General features: G+C 39.7%; 1 protein-coding gene and 1 long non-coding RNA gene across 2 annotated transcripts in view; one reads left to right on the forward strand and one right to left on the reverse strand.

Annotated features, from left to right (window-relative positions):
* LOC144229101 (calcitonin) overlaps positions 1-16644 on the reverse strand; it is a 153996-nt gene extending 137352 nt beyond the window's left edge. The window contains exons 1-2 of the mRNA XM_077761057.1: positions 16541-16644; positions 14738-14826 (exon numbers count right to left, since the gene is read on the reverse strand). The gene's annotated coding sequence lies outside the window, so the exon portion shown is untranslated. The remainder of the gene's footprint in view (positions 1-14737; positions 14827-16540) is intronic.
* Positions 1-22425, forward strand: part of LOC144229103 (uncharacterized) — an 84026-nt gene that overhangs the window by 4474 nt on the left and 57127 nt on the right. The window lies entirely within an intron of this gene.

The following is a 22425-nucleotide window of genomic DNA, read 5'->3' on the forward strand; positions in this document are numbered from 1 at the left end:
ATCCTCCTCTCTCTCTCTCAAAAATAAACATTTAAAAAATTTATGGCTTTAAATTCATACATTTTAAGAAATGAAAGATTGAGAATCAGCTTCCGTCTGAAGATGCTAAAAAAAAAAGAACACAAATTAAGCCCAAAGAAAGGAGAAAAACAAAAGTAATAAAGATAAGAACAGAAATTGTTAGAAAACAGAGAAAAACCAACAAAGTCAAAAGTTGGTTCTTTGAGGGGAGACTGCTGACTCAGTCAGAAGAGCATGTGTCTGGATCTCAGGGGTTGTGAGTTCGAGCCCCATGTTGGGTGTTGGGTGTAGAGAGTACTAAAAACAAACAAACAAACAAACAATTTAAAAAAAGTTGGTCTGCCAGTTCAGACTAGTTTACCTGCTGCCCCCATCTGGGCTAATCAAAGAGCCTGACACATGCACCTCAGCCCATCCTCCAGCGGAAGGCAGGAAGCACCGCAGGCAAGAAGGTTATCAAGTGTCTATATTCAGCTAAGGACAATCATTTTCCCTGGAAGCTCCTACACTACCCAGGCTCAAGGTATTCTCAATTCATGCTACACAAGAGCTGGCTGCCTCCCAGACATCTGCTAATTCATTCACTATAATGTCCATAAGGACTCTGGTGGAAGACCCCCATTACACACTAACAGAGACAGTATACACCTTCAGTGCACACAGATCACCATACTGCAGTTTTATTTTTGTTTACTAGTCTTTTAAAGGTAAAATTTAAGTATAATGAAATATATAAATCTTAACCATTTGGTGAGTTTTGACAAATGTATACACCTATGAAACACAACCTCTATCAAGATATAGAACATTACTGTTATGCTAAAATGCTGCTTCGTGCCTCTTCCCATCAAACCCTGCCCCTAGTACCTGCCTATATGCCAGAGGCAACCAGTGTTTTCAGTTTCTTAAATCATAGTTTACTTGCACACCAATCCCAGAACTTCATATCAATGGAATCATACAATATGTACTCTTTTAGGATATGAATTCATTCACTCAAAGTGTTTTTGAGATTCCTCCCTATTGTTTCAAGTACCGACAGGTTTCCTTTTCCCTTTTCATTACTGAGCTATATTCCACTGCATGCGTATACCACAGGTGTTTGTTGATTCTTCTTTTGATAGATATCTAGGCTATATCCATTTATCTTTTCTGAATAAAGCTGCTATGAATTTCAGAAATATTTTATTTTGCATTTGTTATCACAAGTAAGGTTGTACACTTTTATTATATATATTTACTTGTTGTAATTCCTCTTTTATGAATTATATATTTTCCCATGCCCTTTGCTTAGTAATTTCTTGAGAGTTTCAAACATTTTCTTGTACAAATTTAAGAGCTTTTAAAATAATCAAGGTATTTCCTCCACAACTATTTACTTGTAGTTAGCACTTAACTATTTTTATAACTTTCACTGGGGAAGTGATGGCAAATTACCATCACTAATTTTGTTTAAAAGTAGAAGTTGTATTTTATAATACATTCTAAAATTATCTGAAAGGATTGACTATTTTTTCAACACATTTTTGTTCTCTCTGAAAATTTAATACCACTGTCACAGAAATAAACATACACACACAAGCACATACCTCAAACACATTCTTAAAGCTTTATGAAGACAAAACAAGATGTATAAACTCTGAGCTGTTCCTAGATTTAAAAGTATGCTTATTAGTAAATTCTGAAATTGAGTGATAAGAAGCCTCTGATCCTGATCACTAATTCCAGTGTAGGGTTTTTTTTCCCCACACCACCAAGCAATTCTCAGACACCAGCTGGGTATGTTAGGATTCAGTTCAATTCTGACACTACCTGAAGATAGCATTAGATCCCATAGATTAAGGGCTGTGTCCCACAAGATCGCCTGAACTTCTCCCTGCCCTCACTTCAGATTGTAGTCTCAAACAATCTAGTTATAGATCAAAGATTTCCATGATCTCCTCCTGAAGTCTGAGTAGTTCACACGAACAGAGCACAGAACTCTGAGAACATTTTACTTACTTAATTAGTGGTTTACCATAAAAGGATGTAAGTCAGGAACAACCAAATGAAGAGATGCCTAGCACAAAGTATGTGTAAAAGGCTCAAAGCTTCCATGCCCTCTCATAGCATTCTACACTCCCTGCATCTTCAACAGGTTTACTAACCCAGAAGTCTCTTAATCTTATTCTTTTTGAGGTTTTTATAGAGCCTTCATTATGTAGGCATGATTGATGAAACCATTGGCCACTGGTGAATTGAACTCAATCTTCAGTCCCTCTTCCCTCCCAGGATGTCAGGGGGTGGGGCTGAAAGTTTTAATCCTCTAACACTTGGCAGGCTCCAGTGGCAACCAGCCCCTAGGTGCTTTCCACAAGTTACCTCATTAACATAGTAAGAGACACCTTTATCACTCTCATCACTTGGGAAATTCCAAGAGTTATGCTCCGGAAAGGGGACAAAGACCAAATATCTATTTCTCATTATAATCACAATATTGATGGGGTTTTGGAGTGATGGGATAGTCTTTGGTGCAAAAGGGTGATTTTCTTAAAGCACAGGACACGACCTGGGGGCAGAAAGAGCTATAATGGAGTTGTGAAGGGTGATTGGTTATATACAACAATGGGAGCTGGGGGAAATAAAGTTAAGAGGAAGTTTCTTAAAGGGATTTCCATATGCTAAAGAAAACTCACAGAATACTGAAGGCCTAGCTAGGATTGTTTTTCCCTCTAGCAAAGACAGTAGGGAGTTCTAGGAGATTAGGCTATTGAAAAGATATTTGTAAACTGATGGAGACTATCAGTTTAACCATTTGTTTTCCCCTTTGTTTAACCATTTGTTCTTGGGCAGCCAGGAGTACCTGAGGAGTATCACACACATCCCACCTGAGGGGTGGTTAGCCTGTGCTTGGCCCTCAGCATGCCTCATGCTCCTTCATCAATATTACGCAGTCAAAATGCATTTTTTTCAAAGTTTTCATTTCTCCTGGGATAATAGTTACTGAAAAACTGTATTTTAGGGCTTAGGTTAAAATACTGCTTTTGGATCAACCCAAGTGTGAACAAGACAATATTTTTCTAAGGCTTGCCCTTCCTCTATCTTGGCAGGATTTGAAGATATCTAATTAACTGGAGTGTTCCAAACTGTACAGAGATTATAGTTCTCAAAGGAGAAAGCCAAAGCCTTCTATTAAAGAGTCTATTGTGAGGTAAAGCAGAAAGAAAATGAAATGGTTGCAAGTCTGCTGGATATTAGGATATTATCAGAAAGAACTGTGGCATGTGTCCTTGAGGAGCTTACAAATTCAGGTAGCAGGGTGTGCAAATGGAAATTTTGCTTAGTGATCTGGCAGTAATGTGATGTGATGGTTAATTTCATGTGTCAGCTGAACTAAGGGATTTCCAGATAGCTGATAAAACATTATTTCTGGGTGTGTCCTTAGAAGGTGTCTCTGGAAAAGATTAGTATTTGAATCCACAGAATGAGTAAAGAAGTTGACCCTCACTGATGGTGGTGAGCTGAGGGCCTAAACACAACAAAAAGGCAGAGGAAGGGCAGATTTGAACTCTGCTTGGGTGGAGACATCTATTTTCTCCTGTCCTCAGACACCGGTGCTCCTGGTACTCTTGAACCCTTGCACTCATCCTTATACCACTGGCTTTCCTGGCTTTCCAGTTAGCAGGAAGCAGATCATAGTGATAAGGGAGCATGAAGCAGGCTGAGGGACAAAGCACAAACTAGCAGCACCACACCCCACCCTGCCCATGGGACATGTATGATATTCCTTGGATACTTTCAGCTACCCAAAAGTGGGAATGGACTAAAGACAAATGGTCAAAATGTTGAGTCTCCACCAGTTTACCTAAAGCAACCCCATCATAGTCTGAAGTCCAGGAACTCCCTACTGTCTTCCCTAGAGGGAAAAACAACCTTAGGTGGACAATAGCTAGGCCTCCAGTAAGTCTCTAGCATGTGAAATTCTCTTTGGAAACTCCCTCTTGACTTTATCTCCTCCGACTTCATAAGACAGTCACCCTCACACTTACAGTGGAGAGCTCTTCCTGCCCATGGGTCCTGTCCCCATGCTTTAATAAAATCACCTTTTTGCACCAAAGACATCTTCAATAAGTCTTTTGTGGCCATAGGCTCCACAAACCCCCATCATCCCAAAACTTCATCAATACGATCACTCAGCCTCCATAATGGCAGGAACCAATTTCTATAATAAATCTCATCTTTATCTATCTGTTTGTCTGTCCCTCTCTGATTGGTTGTGTTTCTCTCAAGAACCTTAATGTATGTAATGTGCTATATTTGGAAATTTACATCAAGGAAATTATCTCAAACACAGAGAATCGTGTATGAAAAAAGATGTTCATTTTAATACCATTTGTGTAGCTTTACCATGGGTGAAAATGGGGATAATTTTGAGAATTTGACTGTAAATCTAATTGTAAGATTATGTTCTAAAGAAATTGACACACAGGGGCACCTGGATGGCTCAGTCAGTTAAGCATATGACTTCAGTTCAGATCATGATCTCATGGTTAGTGAGTTCGAGCCCCACATCGGGCTCTGTGCTGACAGCTCAGAGCCTGCAGCCTCCTTCAGATTCTATGTCTCCCCCTCTCTCTGCCCCTCACATACTCATGTTCTATCTCTCTCTGTCTCTCTATCATAAATAAAAATGTTAAAAAATTAAAAAAAAAGAAATTGACACATAAATATGAAACGTCCCCAAACTAAAACTTGAGACAAAAAATGAGATATGTACATTCTACTAATTTGTTAAACTTGCATTAGTAACAATATTCCCAATTATATCAATCTAAAAATCAACATATATGCAATTCTACCATACACTTTTTACTAAAATATATTAGTCCACAGACTTTTTTTTTCTACCATGTTTAAAATACCTGGTTTGTTTTTTTTTTTAGGATAATGCACGTGCTTTTGAAAATGTAGTTATTTAGTTGGTTAAGCATACAACTCGTGATCTTCACTCATGTCATGATGTCAGTTTTGTGAGTCTGAGCCCTGCATTGGGCTCTGCACTGATAGCATGGAGCCTGCTTGAGTTTCTGTCTCTCCTTCTCTCTTTTAAGACCAAACTGATTGCAAAGAAAGATGAAATGTCAATACATAAATAACCCAAAGATATTAATGTGTGGAAAACTTCCAGTTTTGCAAAAGAAAATTATATATTTACCCATTTATTTCAGAGTAAATCCTAGAATTTCCTAATAGATTGAAAGTTTCTCAACTCAGTTCTTTTCTCTGTTGATAAATCTGGGTGTGGTTTTTTCTCCCAAGTTTTTTATTTAAATTCCAGTTAGTTAACATAGAGCGTAATATTAGTTTCAGGTGTAGAATTTAGTCATTCATTACTTACATACATTCCCCAGTGCTCATCACAAGTGCCCTCCTTAATAGCCATCACCTATTTAACACCGCCCCCCCTTTACCTCTCATCTAGTAACCTTCAGTTTGTTCTCTATAGCTAAGAGTCTGTCTCCAGGTTTGCCTCTCTTCCCCCATAAGTATCTTTTTTGCTTAAGTTCCACATATGTATGAACTCAAATGGTATTTGCCTTTCTTTGACTGATTATTTCATTTGGCATAATACTCTCCAGCACCATCCATGACATTGCAAATGACAAGATTTCCTTCTTTATTTATGGCTGAGTAATATTTAATTGTATTTTGTTACCATATCTTCTTTATCCATATGTCATCTGATAGACATTTGGGCTCTTTCCATTTGGTTATTGTTGATAATGCTGCTATAAACATCATAGCATATATCCTTTCAAATCAATATTTTTGTATCCTTTGGGTGAAGAACTAGCAGTGAAATTGCTGGACTGTAGGGTAGTACTATTTTTAACTTTTTGAGGAACCTCCAAACTGTTTTCCAGAGTGGCTGCACCAGTTTGTATTCCCACCAACAGTGTAAGAGGGTTCCCCTTACTCTGCATCCTCCCCAACATCTGTTGTTTCCTGTGTTTTCCATGCTGACTGGTGTGAGGTGATACCTCACTGCAGTTTCCCTCATGATGAGTGATGTTCAGCACCTTTCTCATGTGTCTGTTTGCCCTCTGGATGTCTTTGGGAAAATGTATATTCATGTCTTCTGCCAATTTTTTAACTGGATTGTTTTAAGAGTATTGAGTTTTATAAGTTCTTTATTGGTTTTAGATACTAATCCTTTATCAGATATGTCATTTGCAAATTTCTTCTCCCATTCTGAAGGTGCTTTTTAGTTTGGCTGATTGTTTCCTTCACTGCAGATTTTTATTTTGATGAAGTCCCAATAATTTATTTTTGCTTTTGCTTCCTTTGCCTCAGGAGACATATCTAGTGAGAAGTTGTTATGGCCGATGTCAAAGAGGTTACTGACTGTGTTCTCCTCAAGGATTTTAATGGTTTCCTGTCTGACATGTAGGCTGTTCATCCCTTTTGAGTTTATTTTTGTATATGGTGTAAAAAAGTACTCCAGTTTCATTCTTTTGCATATTGCTGTCTAGTTTTCTCAATACCATTTGTTGAAGAGACTTTCTTTTTTCCATTGGATATTCTTTCCTGCTTTTTGAAGATTAGTTGGCCATATATTTGTGGTTCATTTCTAGGTTTTCTATTCTGTTCCATTGATCTATGTGGCTATTTTTGTGCCAGTACCATACTGTCTTGATGATTAAAGCTTTGCAATATACCTTGAAGTCCAGAATTGTGTTGTCTCCCAGCTTTTTATTCAACATTGCTTTGGCTATTCATGGTCATTTGTGGCTCCATACAAATTTTAGGATTGTGTGTTCTAATTATGTGAAAAATGCTGGTGGTATTTTGATAGGGATTGCATTAAACGTATAGATTACTTCGGTAGTATAGACATTTTAACAGTATCTGTTCTTCCAATCCATGAGTTTAGAATGTCTTTCCATGCCTTTGTGCCATCTTCAATTGATTGTGACGAATTATTCTTTTAATGAACTGTTGTATTCGGTCTGCTAGTATTTTGTTGAGAATATTGGCCTGTAATTCTCTTTTTTAGGGGGGTCTTTGGTTTTGTAATCAAGGCAATGCTGGCCTCATAGAATAAGTTTGGAAGTTTTCCTTCCATTTCTATTTTGTGGAACACATTGAAAAGAATAGGTATTAACTGTTCTTCAAATGTTTGGTAGAATTCCTCTGTGAAGTCATGTGGCCCTGTATTTTGTTTGTTGGGAGATTTCTGATTAATGATTCAATTTCTTTGCTGGTTTTCAGTCTGTTCAACTTCTCCATTTCTTCCTGTTTCAGTTTTAGTAGTTTATATGTTTCTAGGAATTTGTCCATTTTTCCCAGGATGTCCAGTTTGTTGGCATATAACTTTTTATAATATTCTCTTATAATTGTTTGTATATCTATGCTGTTGGCTATTATTTCTCTTCTGTCATTTGTGATCTTATTTATTTTGGCTCTTTCTATTTTCTTTTTGATAAGTCAGCATAGTGGTTTATCAATTTTATTAATTTTCTCAAGAACTAGCCCCTGATTTCATTGATCTGGTCCACTGTGTTTTTGCTTGTTTTTGGTTTCCATATCATTTATTTCTGTTCTAATCTTTATTATTTCCCTTCTTCTGCTAGCTTTATGCTCCATTTGTTATTCTTTTTCTTTTTTTTAATATTTATTTATTTTGGAAAGAGCAGAAGTGGGAGAAGGGCAGAGAGAACGGGAAGAGGATCCAAAATGGGCTCTTTGCTAATAGCAGACAGGCCGATGTGGGGCTCAAACTCATGAATTTCAAGATCATGACCTGAGCAGAAGTTGGATGCTCAACTGACTGAGCCACCCATGTGCCCCTGTTGTTCTTCTTCTAGATCCTTTAGGAGTAAGATTAAGTTGTTTGAGATTTTTTTTGCTTCTTGTGGTAGGCTTGTATTGGTATATACTTTCCTCTTATGACTGCTTCTGCTGCATCCCAAAGGTTTTCAACCATCATGTTTTCATTTTCATGTGTTTCCATGTATTTGTTTTATTTCTTCTTTGATTTCCTGGTTGACCTATTCATTCTTTAGTAGCACGTTGTTACCTTACATGTATTTGTGCTCTTTCCAAATTTTTTCTTGTGGCTGGCTTCAAGTTCCATTGTATCATGGTCAGAAATTATGCATGGTATCATCTAATTTTGTTTGTATTTTTTAAGGCCTGATTTGGGACATAGTATATGATCTACTCTGGAGAATGTCCCATGTGCACTTGAAAAGAATGTGTATTCTGGTGCTTTAGGATGAAATGTTCTGAATATATCTGTTAAGTTTATCTGGTACAGTGTGTCATTCAAAGCCATTGTTTCCTTGTTAACCTTCTGCTTAAATGATCTGTCCATTGATGTAAGTGGGACATTAAAGTCCCCTATTATTGTATTATTATCAATGAGGTCCTTTCTGTTTGTTTTGTTGTTGTTGTTGTTGTTATTATTATTAGTTGTTTTATATATTTGGATTCTTCAATGTTTGGGGCATAAATATTCATTAATTGTTAGATATTGTTGGATAGTTCCCTTTATTATGATATAGAGCCCTTTTTCATCTTTTTTATAGTCTTTGGTTTAAAATATAGTTTGTCTGATATAAAAATTGCTACTCTGGACTTCTTTTGACTTCCTTTTGTATGATAAATGTTTCTCCACCCCTTGCTTTCAATATTCAAGTGACTTTAGGTCTAAAATGAGTCTCTTGTAGGCAGAATATAGATGGATCTTGGGTTTCTATCCATTCAGACACCCTATGCCTTTTGATTGGAGCGTTTTGACCATTTACATTCAGAGTAATTATTGATATGTATTTAGTGCCATTTTATTACTTGCTTTGCCATTTTTTTCTCAAAATTTTCTCTGTTCCTCTCTTTGTTACTTTTGTTTTTTCTCCAAAGAGTCCCCTTTAATATATCTTGCAGGGCTGGTTTAGTGGTCATAAACTCCTTTCGTTTTTGTTTGTCTGGGAAACTATCTCTGCTTCTATTCTGAATGATAGCCTTGTTGGATAGAGTACTCTTGACTGCAGATTTTCCCACTTATATATTAACTATATCATGTCATTCCCTTCTGGCTTGTCAAGTTGTTGTGTAGAGAAATTCAGCTACCCTTATGGGTCTTTCCTTGTAAGTTAGGGACTTCTTTTGTGTTGCTGCTTTTAGGATTTTTTGTTTACAGCATATTTTCTAAATTGAACTACAATATGCCTTGATGCTGGACTGCTTTTGTTGATTTTGATGGGAGTTCTCTGTGCCTCCTGGAATTGGGTATCCGTGTCCTTCCCCAGATTAGGGACAATTTCAGCTGTAACGTCCTCAAATAAACTTTCTGCCCTCCCTTCTCTCTCTTCTTCTTGGACTTCTATGATACGAATGTTATTATGTTTGACTGAGTCAACGAGTTCCCTAAATCTATTTTCATGATCCATAGTTCTTCCTTCTCTTTTGTTCAGCTTATTTTCCATTATTCTATCTTCTATCACTTATTCATTATTCTGTTTCTTCCATGCTTGTGGTCATTATATACAGATGGTTTCAAATCTCAGTTATTGTATTTTTCATTTGTTTTTTAAACTCTTTTATCTCTGTGATAAAGGACTCCCTGATGTCTTCCATGATTTTCTCAAGCTCAGTGAGTATCCTTATGATTGTTCTTTAAATTCTCCACCAGGCATATTACTTATATCTGTTTCAATTAGATCTCTGGCTGGTAAGGATCTCTTGGCACAGTTATGACCAGCATGTTATTGCTGCACCTTCCTGATAATCTCAGCCCTACATGGGGTGGGGGTGAAAATTGATTGTGTGCTGCCTCAGGTCCTGAGCTGTCTTGTGACTCTTACTACAATGACATGTGAGTGGTCTGCAAACACAAATCTGTATTCTGTGACCACTGAATGATTCCTAATTCTAATTCTAAAATCCTACAAGTTGATGTAAGCTTTGTGCCATGTTGACCCTACACTACTTTCCTATAATATCAGGTCAATCTCTGCCTTCTACAAGTATGGCCAAGAGATGCAAGGATGTGTCCTTGTGGCATGAAGCATAATCAAGAAAATTACTGCTCCATCTCCCAGATGGGAGGAGTGACAGATACTCAAAAGAGATACTAAAGGAGGAAGGAGCACTATGCTCTTCAGACCAGTATTAGTAGGGCTTATTTCTGCTTCTCTGAAACAGACCGGCTTTGTATCTGGGCTTTTGCCTCTCTGAGAACAAGTTCAATGAAGATGGTATCATGCCTTGCTGTGGATAAATGCTTCCCAAGTGTTCGCCTGGTGAATCAACCTAGAGACAAAACATGTCTTCTGTTGGAGACTGAAAAAAGGCTTATAACACTCTCCCCAGAAAGCCCTCTAGGGAGGAGTCTTAACAGAGGAGACTTTCCCAGCTGCCAATCATCTACTATAGATTTAGGGGCCATAGTGCCTGCCTAACTACGTGGAAGGATGTTGGGATTCAAGAAAATAAGACAGAAATCTTACGTCCTTCCCTCCAGAAATTCAGCATCATTTTCATCAAAATGAAGCCACTTAACAGCATAAAACTGAACAAAAATTAAATGGCTACACTAATATTTCAGTGAAGCTCAAATTTTTTAAATTTTTTTTAATGTTTTATTTATTTCTGAGAGAGAGAGAGAGAAGGAGGGAGAGAGAGAGACAGCGTGAGCAGGGGAGGGTCAGAGAGAGAGGGAGTCACAGACTCTGAAACAGGCTCCAGGTTCTGAGCTGGCAGTCAGCACAGAGCCCGACGCGGGACTCGAACCCATGAACCGTGAGATCATGACCTAAGCGAAAGTCGGACGCTTAACTGACTAAGCCACCCAGGTGCCCCTCAGTGAAGCTCAATTTTAAAGTAACCTTTTTTCCCCCTCTGTTCACAGACCTCCCCTCCTACCTTCTGAGCCTTTTGTTTCAGGAATCCAGTACCACTCTGAAAACATGACACACAACACTAGCAGCACATACACAATACCCATCGAAACTGGCTAGCTCCTGTACCTCCCAATAACCCCACTCCCCACCTCTTCCTCTGAGCAGCCTTGCAGTTTTTGAAGGCCATAGTCTGCTGTAGCCTCCTTTGCCTGGCAAAGCAATAAAGCTATTGTTCTTCTTTATCCAAACTCTGTTTTCTCGTTATATTTTGGCTCTAGAACATGGAGATTGGTTTTCTACAACACACTGATTAATGGAAAAGAGAAGGTGCTGGAAGTGAAAGCCAATCAGGGTGATAAGGAGTGTGATGGCTGGAGTGACTCAGATGTGTAGGTTACTATGGTTCAGAGCATTTTAAGGGTCCCCAGTTAAGGTACTGTGGAGCAGGCCTGAGGTGGGATGATTTGGGATAGGCAGAAAGTAGTAATCCAGGTATATCTGTGGGAAGTCTTACTGGCCCTCCATCTCTTGCAGGCCCCCAAAACTGCCCATTTCCTCTCTCATAGTCAAAATGCTGACCTTCAGACCCCAGATAAATAAACCTTCTGTCCCACCAGCGACCTACAAATGTCTCTTCTGAAGAACAGGAGGTATTTTCAAAGTTCCTGGAAGAAAATGAGCTGAATAGGATGGCCCAAGATGCAGTGTGATGAACCAAGTTGGTCACTCTGAGAAGTAGTTAAGTTCTACACATGACATCAAAGAATTGCTCAGGTTATGTTCCACAATGATTAAAATTATTTTTTGGCTCAGAGGCAAATACCAGATGAATCTCTTCTTATGTCCCCTGAGAGTCCTGTTGTACAAAACCAGTGAAAAAGGAGCTGGGGCATACCCACTGCATCAGCAAGTCACTGCTGTGAGGCTTCATGTCATCATCATTGTGCTTCATCATCATTGTCAGAAACTCAGTGCTCCTGAAGGATGTTTTCTAGGTAACTGAAGTCAACTCTTCAAGTGCTAGGAGTTTTTTCTTGATTTTGGAAACTTAGTCAAACCTTCCAAAAATATACTATATACTTCTCCTGCACTCTTATGAAAGGATGTTCTTAAATAACTTTAATCTTCTTTGATAAGCATGATTAACTAACAGGAACATGAATTACTGTGTTCAGTCATCCTAAGACGATGTCCTCAGGTTTTGAGAACTGTGGGATTGATATTCCCCACTCTAAATGATCCCAGAGACTTGCTCTTTGTTTTCTTACATATGTATTTTATAATTATCATTTCCTTTTTCATATTCATATTGTCAGGTGTTATTTCTGACACTGGTCTGGTTACATTTAATAATAATTCAATCTACCATTTGCTTCTTCAAAGTTACTGTTTTCAGGAGAACAATAAAATAATGTTTATGAAAATCATTTGCAAAGCAAGAATAAGATACCTTAAAATTAGGACTGAAGTGGCTCTGAGTGGTATCTATAAACTTAAGGAATATATTTTGTTATATCCACTTTCCTTTTCTTACTTGGCACTCAGTGTTCCATATAAGACCAGTTTCTTGAGAAGAATTTCAGTAAAACTTTCAGTGAACACCATCCTAGGGAAGTGAAGTCCCTGGGTATAAGCTAGTTCTATGGCTCAAGTGCTATTTCTGGCACACAACACTGATCACATTTCCTATACTATACATGTTACAGAACTGTTCTTTACTTCAGAAAACTGTAATGGTTATCTATTTGTGATTATCTGACTGATGTTTTCATCTTCTAAAAGACTGTAAATCCCAGGAAGGTGGGGGCCAGGACTGGTGTTGTTCACCATTACATCCCTAGCAACTGATATAGTAGGTACCGGATAATTCTGTGATGAATGACAGCAGGAACATGTGGCAAGTCCAGAGCCCACATTTCTGGTTGTGTTGGTGCTGTCTTGTGTGACCTTGGATAGAGCATTACACATCCTTTGGGTCTCAGATACCACATCTGGGAGAAGGTCTTTAACTAGATGGTCATAAAGGGTTCATCCACTCTAGACTTCTATTTGAATACAAGAAAGAAGATATCAAGATTAGAGGATGGTCCAGTACAGAGCTGGAGGAGAGGCAGTGGCAGGGGGGGTCAGCTGAGCATCCCCATGGCACAGCAGGAATGACTCCTGGGAGAAATGTTATCTTTCTACAGCTGTCCAGACTTTAGAAAACTGTGAAGAAAATAAGTTTCTCATTGAAACTCTCCTTTTCCTTTCTGTATCCCTTTGTTGAAACCCCACACCTACTACCATCATCATCACCACGCCACCACCTCCAACAAATCAGCATCATCATGCCTCCCATTCTGTCTTGCTTCTAATAAAATGGAACAAACTCATGCATGGATAAGCACAATTTAGGGACTTTCTCTCACTGTACTCTCCTGCTATCAGGGTTTGCATTTTCCAATGTAGCTTGTTTTAGGGAATGTTTAACTCATAAATTATTTGGTAAAGACTGAACTTAAGGCAAGGGGGAGTACTTTTTTTTTTCTTTTTAGTGGTCAAAGAGAGACTTTCATAAGGCTCCCCAAATCCCACCCAGAGGCTCAATTGCTTTGCCAGCCCCAGCTCAGTGCCTGACTCCTAGGAGTGTCAGGTAAATCCAAGTGGGCAAACCTGTTTCTACATACCACTTGTCATCAAAATCATCATTTGGGTACTCTACCTCCCAGGGTTGGAGCTAGTAGGAAAGTGAGGCATTTATCTTGGGGGCAAAACTTAAGGGAGCCCCTAAATCTCAGTAATATTTTAATGTAACACTTAAAAATCAAAATTAAGGAAAAAATCCATGATGAAAAAAATATCAAAATCTTAACATGTTAACACCAGATATGTCGTTTTTCTGTTTTTGTCTCAGGCTCCAATATGGCTTGGCTTGGTACTTCTTTGACTCTTACCTCCTTCAATTCTGATGATATGCAACTGTGAATGCACATAACGGAATGTGCAAAGGAGGCACATTGGTGCTGGCTGCATCACTGTGCACGGGGTGGGGGTGAGGGTGACTGTCAGCTAAATACCCAGAGTTCAGGCCAGTGTCTTAGCTGTCTGTGAACTGAAGGGAGCCCCTGACACACTCTCACCTGATGCTTCCCCTCAGGATGAGCTGTCGAGGGGCAATTTCCAAAGGCTAAGAAAAAGGCTCTTGCTGGAGCACAGTAGCACTGCTCTCTGTTGAAACCATTACTGTCGTGCACACGGAAATGTCAGAGTCATGTACAAGCTTTTCACATTTCTCCACGTACCCTTTCTACCCTACATACTGAAGACCGGATTCCCGCCATGAGATAGTGAAGTCCTTCATTTCCTGTTCCACCAAACATCCCTGTCATATTAAAATCCAAAGACAAACTTTATTTATGTATTTCTCATTTTCTGTAACTCTAGGAGCAAATGCAGGGACAAGGAACAAAGGGAGCGATTTCTCTTTGCTGAGCACTTACAGAATATAATAAATGGTGACAAGGGAGGATCTTTATTCTGAAAAATGTCTAGCAATTTTTGAGATCCCTCCCTACTAGCTCTCAAGGGATGGTATGAGTGAGGGAGGAGGCATCTCAGTAGTGCCTTTTGTCTATCAGGGCTCCAGTTTTCTGAAAATACAACTGGGGGAGCATGCCAAAGAAAAAATGATCCTTAAGTGAATGGGAGGATATTTTTGGAATGGAAATTAATCCTTTTTGAAAATGAACGATGGGAGACCCTTCTGAACGGAGTACCAGTACTGCATAACAGGTGTGGTTAGCCCAGGCATGACACACCTGATGACGTTGGGGAAAGCAGGCAAGACTAACCTCAGGTGATATTCCTCTGCTCTTCATGCCTCAGTATCCATGTTCCACCTACAGTCCCAATATCTGTCCTGGGTCATCTCCACTTGCCTCTGGTAAAATATTGAGAACTAAATTTAGCATTATCTCACACAATTATTTTTCCATTTTACTAGAAGACCACAGAATGGAAAAATACGTAACCTGAGTTAATCACATAAATGTTTAATTATCACAGTTCTTAAGGGGTCCCATATAAAAATGCTTCATACTATATAATGTGTGTTGGGGGGGTATTTTCCCCTTATCCTCCTAGATTCTTGTGGCTCTTCTATTAGTTAAACTGACATAAGACAGATTAACTAGAGAAAAACATTTAATTTCACATGTATAAGAGCGCCATAAAAATATGAGATTTAAGGCAAGTCTGGGAGGCTCATATACCAAACTGAGCTAAGGAATGGAATAGGGACCTAGGGCTTCAAAGGAGAGGAGGGTAATTTATAGGGCTTTAAGAAGATCAGACAGGTACTTAGAGTTTGGTAATTAGATACTTGTCTAATTTGAACAAACAAGCCTTGCCAACTTCCCCACAGCTTACCACACCTAGCTTGTACTCTTTTGTAGTTATCTCCGGTGATAGGTTCCTTCCTAGATCAGGCCCTCTATCTAAATTATTTTAGGCAGTTAAGGGAGAGGTTAAAAGCTCTTCTTGAATCTTCTGAGCCTTGATTGTCTTTAGCTCAAAATAACCCACAGGCCAAAATGGCACATTTTGTTGAGGCTCATTCTGAATCCCTTCAACAAGAAGGGAAGAAAATCAGATGAATAATAAAATATGCAAAATAATAAATTTATTTTCTCTTTAGACTGATAGTCAATTCTGTGATGGAGATTTTGGAAAATGATCCGGTTTAGCTAAAGACTGCAGTGCTGATAACCTCTCCAGTTTAGGACATTGTTCCTATTTCTTTCTTTTCTTTTTTTAATTTTTAATGTTTATTTATTTTTGAGAGAGAGAGCGAGCGAGCACAAGTGAGGGAGAGGTAGAGAGAGGGAGACACACATCCAAAGCAGGCTTCGGGCACTGAGCTTGAGGAGGGTTTGAACACATGAACCTGAGCCAAAGTCGGACGCTTAACCAACTCAGCCACCCTGGGGCCCCCAGGGCCCTGTTCCTTAAAAGACACCGTAATAAAGGACTAGCTACAAGGGAGGTAGGATCCACTAGCCCAGTGAGGGAGGCAATGCTAACATGTCCTCAATGCTTTTAGCGTCAATCCTCTGTAAACGGCCATCTGGCTCGTGCCTCACCAGGTCTAGAGCAGAGCCTAGATCCAAAGGGTCACACCTACCTCCTCACAGCCGGTTCAGAGCCAGGCAAAACCAGGAGTTACTATCCTGGGGAGCGCGAGGGCCCTTCAATCAGCTAGCCAATGGCCATGGAACCGTATCAGGCCAGCGGGAGTGTGGGGAAGCTGAAGGGCGAGCTGGTCTCAGGATGGCGGGTATTTGCGGCCCCACTTTCGGACTTGGGGGCCCCCTGGGGGAGCTAAGGAGGACACAGGGGTGCTTGGAGGCATGCTCTTTATGCTGGAGCCATCAGGGATGCCATTTATCTGCAACATGTACTCACTGACCGCCTCGGGCGAGCTGCCCCACGTCTGGAGGAGAAAGTAGAACCAGGTGTACAGCGACGTACAGCTCGACCGGCTACGGTCAGCGAGGCCCGGGCCTGCTGCAGTGGACCTGACGCCAGCTTCTGGCTTCAGGCAGGAGCTGCCAGGACCTTCTCCTCTCCCGCCTCTCCCCCACGTGCTAGCTTGCCTGCGGAAATCCACTTCCTGCGTTGGCGATAGATGTCTTTGAAGCCTCGCCCCCAACGAGGAAACCCGACCCCTAGTCGTGGCCCCCACGCTCCCGACGCCCAAGTGAATCTGGAGTTAAACTTCCGGCCCCAGTGGGCGCAGGGACGCTGCTCCCGCGCCTGCGCACTGGTGTCCAGGCCACGCCCAGAGCCGCGTGTAGGCGACTGCCGCTTTCCTCAGGGAACCTGTCCTGGATCCAGCTTCTTGGCCCTACAGGACTGCATGCCATCATAGTCAGGTTTCACCCACAGCTTCTTGGGAAAAGGAGGCGTCCGAATTCTAGAAACAAATTAATGGTCAATAGGACGTTGTTGGATGTTTGCATTTGAGGTTTAAGTGTTTCCCGTGGGGACGGGCTCTGGAAAATAATTGTGAAAGCAAACGAATTTATGACTAAAAATCGGTGCGGAGTTCTAAGGCGCAGAGTGAGCAGTATCGACATGACCGGCCGGATGCATCCTCATAGCAAACAAGGAGACTGCGCAGCTGTGGGCCGGCCTCCCTTCCAGGGTGCCCTCAGGTAAACTCAAGACCACTGCGCTGAGCTACTTCTGGTTTCTCCCACCGTCTGGCACAGAAATGCTGAGTGACTTGCAGACAGCAGCTAGGCTGCTCCCTGCATGGGACAAGGCCAGGAATCAAGCTTGTGATTGGTAGGGTGTGCTGCCCCCAGAAGGAGACAGAAGTTTCCAGAGCATTAGCACTGGCTGAGCTCACCTGCTTTGTTTTGAATCCATCCATTCCGATGCGGCAGCAAGCCCGGCTGTGCTAGGCGCTGGGGATGAGGTGAGGAAGGCAGACACGGCCTCATTTCAGGGAGTTGGAGCCCAGCGAGAGAGCAAATCTAGATATCGACCACAATAGCATTGTGAATGCTTAGAGCATTGCTGTTTGGCAATTGTGGTATTTCAGGTTGGGGCTTAAATCCTTATTTAAACCAGTGTTTACAACTATTACCCTAGGTTTCTGCAGAAGCTTACTAATGGTTTATATTGCTGGGGGAAGCTGGACTTGTGGGAAGCACGTAATTCTTAGATTTTGTTGTTGGCTCTCCAGTTCATCAAGAATTGAGTATTTCTGTTATTTCCATTTAATATATTTAACTCTGGTGTGTTGGTACAAAGCATCATAATATTCTAGAGGAATCATACAATGTGAAAGCATGAGACTAGAGGTTGATAAAACTTGACCTTCTCTGAATTTTAATGTTTCCTGGCGTGCATAATGAGAACAATAACTGAAAACAGTAAAGTATTATCCAAATGTTCTCGGTTGTTAATTATAGAACAGATGTATTAGGCCAACAATTTTTTAAGGTATTTTTAAACCAGTTATTTGAAGTAGTTGGTTTCTTATAGGAAATGCAACTAAGTTTTTCGTATATAAATCTTTGAACTGAAAGGAGCTCAGTATTTACTATGAATGGTCTTTTTGGGCAAAGTGTGTAGATTTCCTATCATAAGAGATTACAAATTAAATTATAAATGTGCTGGAAGAATGTTTTCTTGGAATAAGTAGATCTAGTACAATGGACAAGAATTTGGCAGGAATCATCAGTTTTATTGCTGGTACAACTATTTGAAGTGACCACGGTTCTTTACAAAGTAGGCTTTTTATTGGAGTAGTAGTTGAATACCGCTAAACTGTGTTATTAGGTGTAAGGGCAGAGGGAAAGGAGAAGATATTGTTTGCCTGGGTCTGCCTTGAACTTAACCTGAAAACCCCCAAACATAATAACTCTTCAGGCTATGGCAGCATTTGATCTTTATCCTAGTGGTGAACCACCCCTAAAAGTCTCTCATTATCTTAGAGGTGGTTCCCAATTCTGACAAAGTCTCAGAGTTAGTATTGATTGTTAAAATACTATGCCTTTTTTTGGAAGTGGGAGGAAACAATTGTCTCCCGTACTGTGTTGTTTTCTGTTTTCCTCTGTGGTCCTCTCCTGTACTTCTGGAAGGTTGTAGAAATTTGTTTATAGGACTGACTTATAGAATCCTATTTTTCCACTATTTTACTTCATAATTCAGAGATGTGTCCTCACAGGAAAAAAAACCTTGGGCTTTAAAATTGCTTATGAGAAATGACAATCACTTCAAATAACATCTACTTTTTTGCAGTCTGTGACTTCAGTTATCCTTTATAATGCTTGAAAGGAAGACAGCCAGTTTTTAGGCAGTTGCCAGGGGCTGGGAGAAAGGAATGGAAAGTTAGTGTTTGATTGGTAGAGTTTCAGTTTAGAAAATGAAAAGAGTTATGGAGCTGGATAGTGGTGATGATTGTACAACATTATAAATGTATATAAACCACTAACTGTATACTGAAAAATGGTTAACATGGTAAATATTATGTATATTTTATCATAATAAAAATTAGAGAAAAGAAATGGATAATTACCAGTGTTAGGTATTAAAGATGAGTGTTATCATGGATCTTAGCCTCTCTCTTTTTAAAAAAATGTTTATTTATTTATTTTGAGAGAGAGAGAGCACAGGCAAGCAGGGAAGGTACAGAGAGAGAGGGAGAGAGAGAGAGAGAATCCCAAGAAGGCTGTGTGCTGCTGGTACCACAGAGCCTGATGCAGGGACTCAAACCCATGAACTGTGTGATCATGACCTGAGCCAAAAACCAAGAGTCAGACTCTTAACTAACTGAGCCACCCAAGTGCCCTACACTGATCTTAGTCTTTGGTATTAAAAAAAAATTTTTTAAAAAGGATTAAGACTTGGATACAAAAACAAAGAACAACAAAAAAAGATTCTTCTAGACTCTGTTCTCAGTCTTCATCTAAATGACAGGCCTAGACCCCCTTTCCTATCCCTGACCACCTCTCCTTCCAAGCTTAGTGCATAGTTCCCTAAGCTCTCACTGCACAATCTCAAACAGGTACATTTAATGCTAACAGTTTGTGTAAGGAATCTATACATCACTCTTTTCTGTAAAACACAGGTATTAAGTTATTAGCATTCTCCAACTGCTGAGTGCTGTGTAAGGCACTCTGGAGAGTGAGAAAGAAAAAGAGATAAACAACTCCTACCTTTAAGGTACTTAGAATATAAGAAAGGAGAGAAAGGTGTTAGGCAATTTCTATCATGTATTCAGAGCTATAATAAAAATGCTGTTAACCTTGCTGCTCAGTGTGCTCTTTAAATCAGCAGCATCGGCATCATTGGGGTGTTTGTTCCCAGCTCAGATCTACTGAATTAGAATCTATATTTTAACATAATGATATGACTCATAATGCGTATGAGTCACCTGGGGATGCCAATGCTGCCAGTGCATAGATCACACTTTGAGACATGAATTTATAGAGTACAAAGGAAAGGATAATTCTGCCAAGCTGAGTGAAGAGTGAGGGTGTCATTGCAAGTATCACAGAAGGTGTACCATATGCATTGGGCAAAGAAGGACGGAGAAGGCTTTGCTGAGCAGATGAAGGAAGAGAGATAATTAATAGGAAGCCTAGGCAAAGGAGATAATATACATAACGACTTAGGGCCATGAACAATATATGTGGGGAATAGTAAGTAATAGTAGTAGTAGTGAAAAAATGGATGAAGAGAAGTTGAAAATCTAGGCTGGGACCATATTGTGAAAAATCTTTTATGCTCTGTCAAACACTATAGTCAATAGGAATTTCAGAAGATCTTTGAGTAGAGGAGCAACAAGATCATATTTTCTCATTTAAGTGAAGAGGGTAGACTGGATGGGAGAGAGCCAGACCACAACAAGAAGCCAGGAGGAAGTTATTGCAACAGTCGAGGCATGAAGTTAAGGAGAGCTGGAACTAAGGCAATAGTTATGGGAATGTATGGTTTTTTTTTTTAAACTGCTAAGTTTGTGCTAATTTGTTATGCAGCAATAGATAAACACAGATTTTAGTACCTAGAAGTGGGATTGTGCTGTAACAAATATATAGGAATGTGAGAGTAGTTGTGGAATCAGAGATTAGGCAATGGCAGGAAGAGTTTTGAAAAGCACGCATGAGAAAGTTCAAATTCCATTTGCAGACTGTAGTAGAAATCTGGACTTTAAGGACACTACTGGTGAGGATTCAGAAGGAAGAGAGGAACATGTTATTGGAAACTGGGGAAGGGGAGGTCTTACTATATAATGACAGAGCCTTAGCATAATTACCTCCTGCAGTTATGTTAAAAGGAGAAATTGTAAGTGATGAACTTGGATGTATAGCTAAGAAGATTTGCAAGCAAAGTGTTGAAAGTGCCACCTGTTTTTTTTCTTCTTTATACTAGAATTTGAGAGACTAGATAAATTGAGGAAAGAATTCTTAAGGCACTCGAGCAAAAAGGAACCCAGATCCACTAATTTTGTAAAAAGCTTAGTGTTTCCAGATAACAGGAGATGCTAGATTTAAGAGATTCATTCTTAGAAAAACATGCTCTAGAGAAAAGGCTGAGGTCATTACAGCATTTTGCTAAAACCTAAGGAAGATCAAAAGGTCAGAGTATTCAGTTATACTAAGTGTTCTTTTGAGATATTCAGAGTCTGCCTCACAGATCCTTTCACTCAAATCAGAGGGTCTCCAGGAGACTTAAGAACATCTTCCCCTAACTATTTCAGTGGGAGCCAAGGATAGAGAAAGGATTTTCTTGAAAAGATCTGTGAGTGTACCTTTTGTCTATGGAGCAAATCCTTATGAAACCTTGGAAGACCTGTAAGGTTCTTGGGGAAAAAAAAAGTTTTAGCAGAAATACTGCCAGTTTGGACTAAAAGGTACAAGAAAAGTACAATATTAAATGAGGCTGTTGGACCCACAAATTCTACTCATTAGAAGCTGGCTTATAAAATAACAGAGCTGCAAAATGTGTTATTTTGCACGGAAAAGAAAGGATGATTCAGAGAGCAGAGCTGAGAGCCAGGGAAGATTGTTCTCAGGCCTTGAAACCTAATCAAGAGACATTTGCCCAGTAGATTTTTAGAATTACCATGTACCAATTACTCCTTTTTACCTTACATTTTCAGCCCCTTTTGAACCAGAAATTCTATAGCTGTTACCCTATGTCTGTCCCATCATTGTATGTTGGGTACGTAAGGGACTGTCTCTTTAGTTTTACATATCCATAGATGGAAAGTAATTGCCCCAGGAGTTGTACTTAGTGGATTACATCCAGGAACCTCATCTACATCTAGAATTGACTTGGATGAAATTTTGGGCATTGAACTGATGGAATGACATTTTTGCAAACATGGAAAGACAGTGAGTGTAATTTTCCTGTGAGCAGGGCATGAATCGCTGGGAGTCAAAGGATGGATTCTGCTAGGTGGAATTCTGATATAGTTCCCAAGATTCCTACTCTCTAGCTGCACCACTAGACTGTCCCTTCCACTCAACTAGGGAAGGACCTATCACTTCTATGATTAGATTACCTTAGATGACAAAGTAGAAGGATTTTGCATATGTATATAAAATCTATATCCATCGATTTTGTGTTACTCAGAAGCGAGACTATCATGGGTGGGTTTGACTTAATTAGGTGAAGATGCTTAAAAGAAAAACTGGGTCTTTTCTGAAGAGAGATATTCCCCTGCTGGCCTTGAAGAAGCAAGCCTCCATGAGTTCTGTGGATTTGGGGAAATATATTCTAACAACCAACATGAGCTTAGAAGAGAAGAGTGAGCCTCACATGAGACTGCAGATCGGATCAATACCTTGAATGCAGCCTTGCGAGACCCTGAGCAGAGGGTCCAGCTAATTATAATTTACATATATAAGTATAAATAATTTAACTATATATATATTTGTATATTACAAATAACATTTCCCTCAGCTTCAGTTTTTCTGTTTCTCTGGAGAACCCCAACTGATATACCTGTTGTCATGCATGT

This window comes from Crocuta crocuta, unplaced genomic scaffold (assembly GCF_008692635.1).
Source record: "Crocuta crocuta isolate KB4526 unplaced genomic scaffold, BGI_CrCroc_1.0 scaffold233, whole genome shotgun sequence".
Classification (NCBI taxonomy): Eukaryota; Metazoa; Chordata; class Mammalia; order Carnivora; family Hyaenidae; genus Crocuta; species Crocuta crocuta.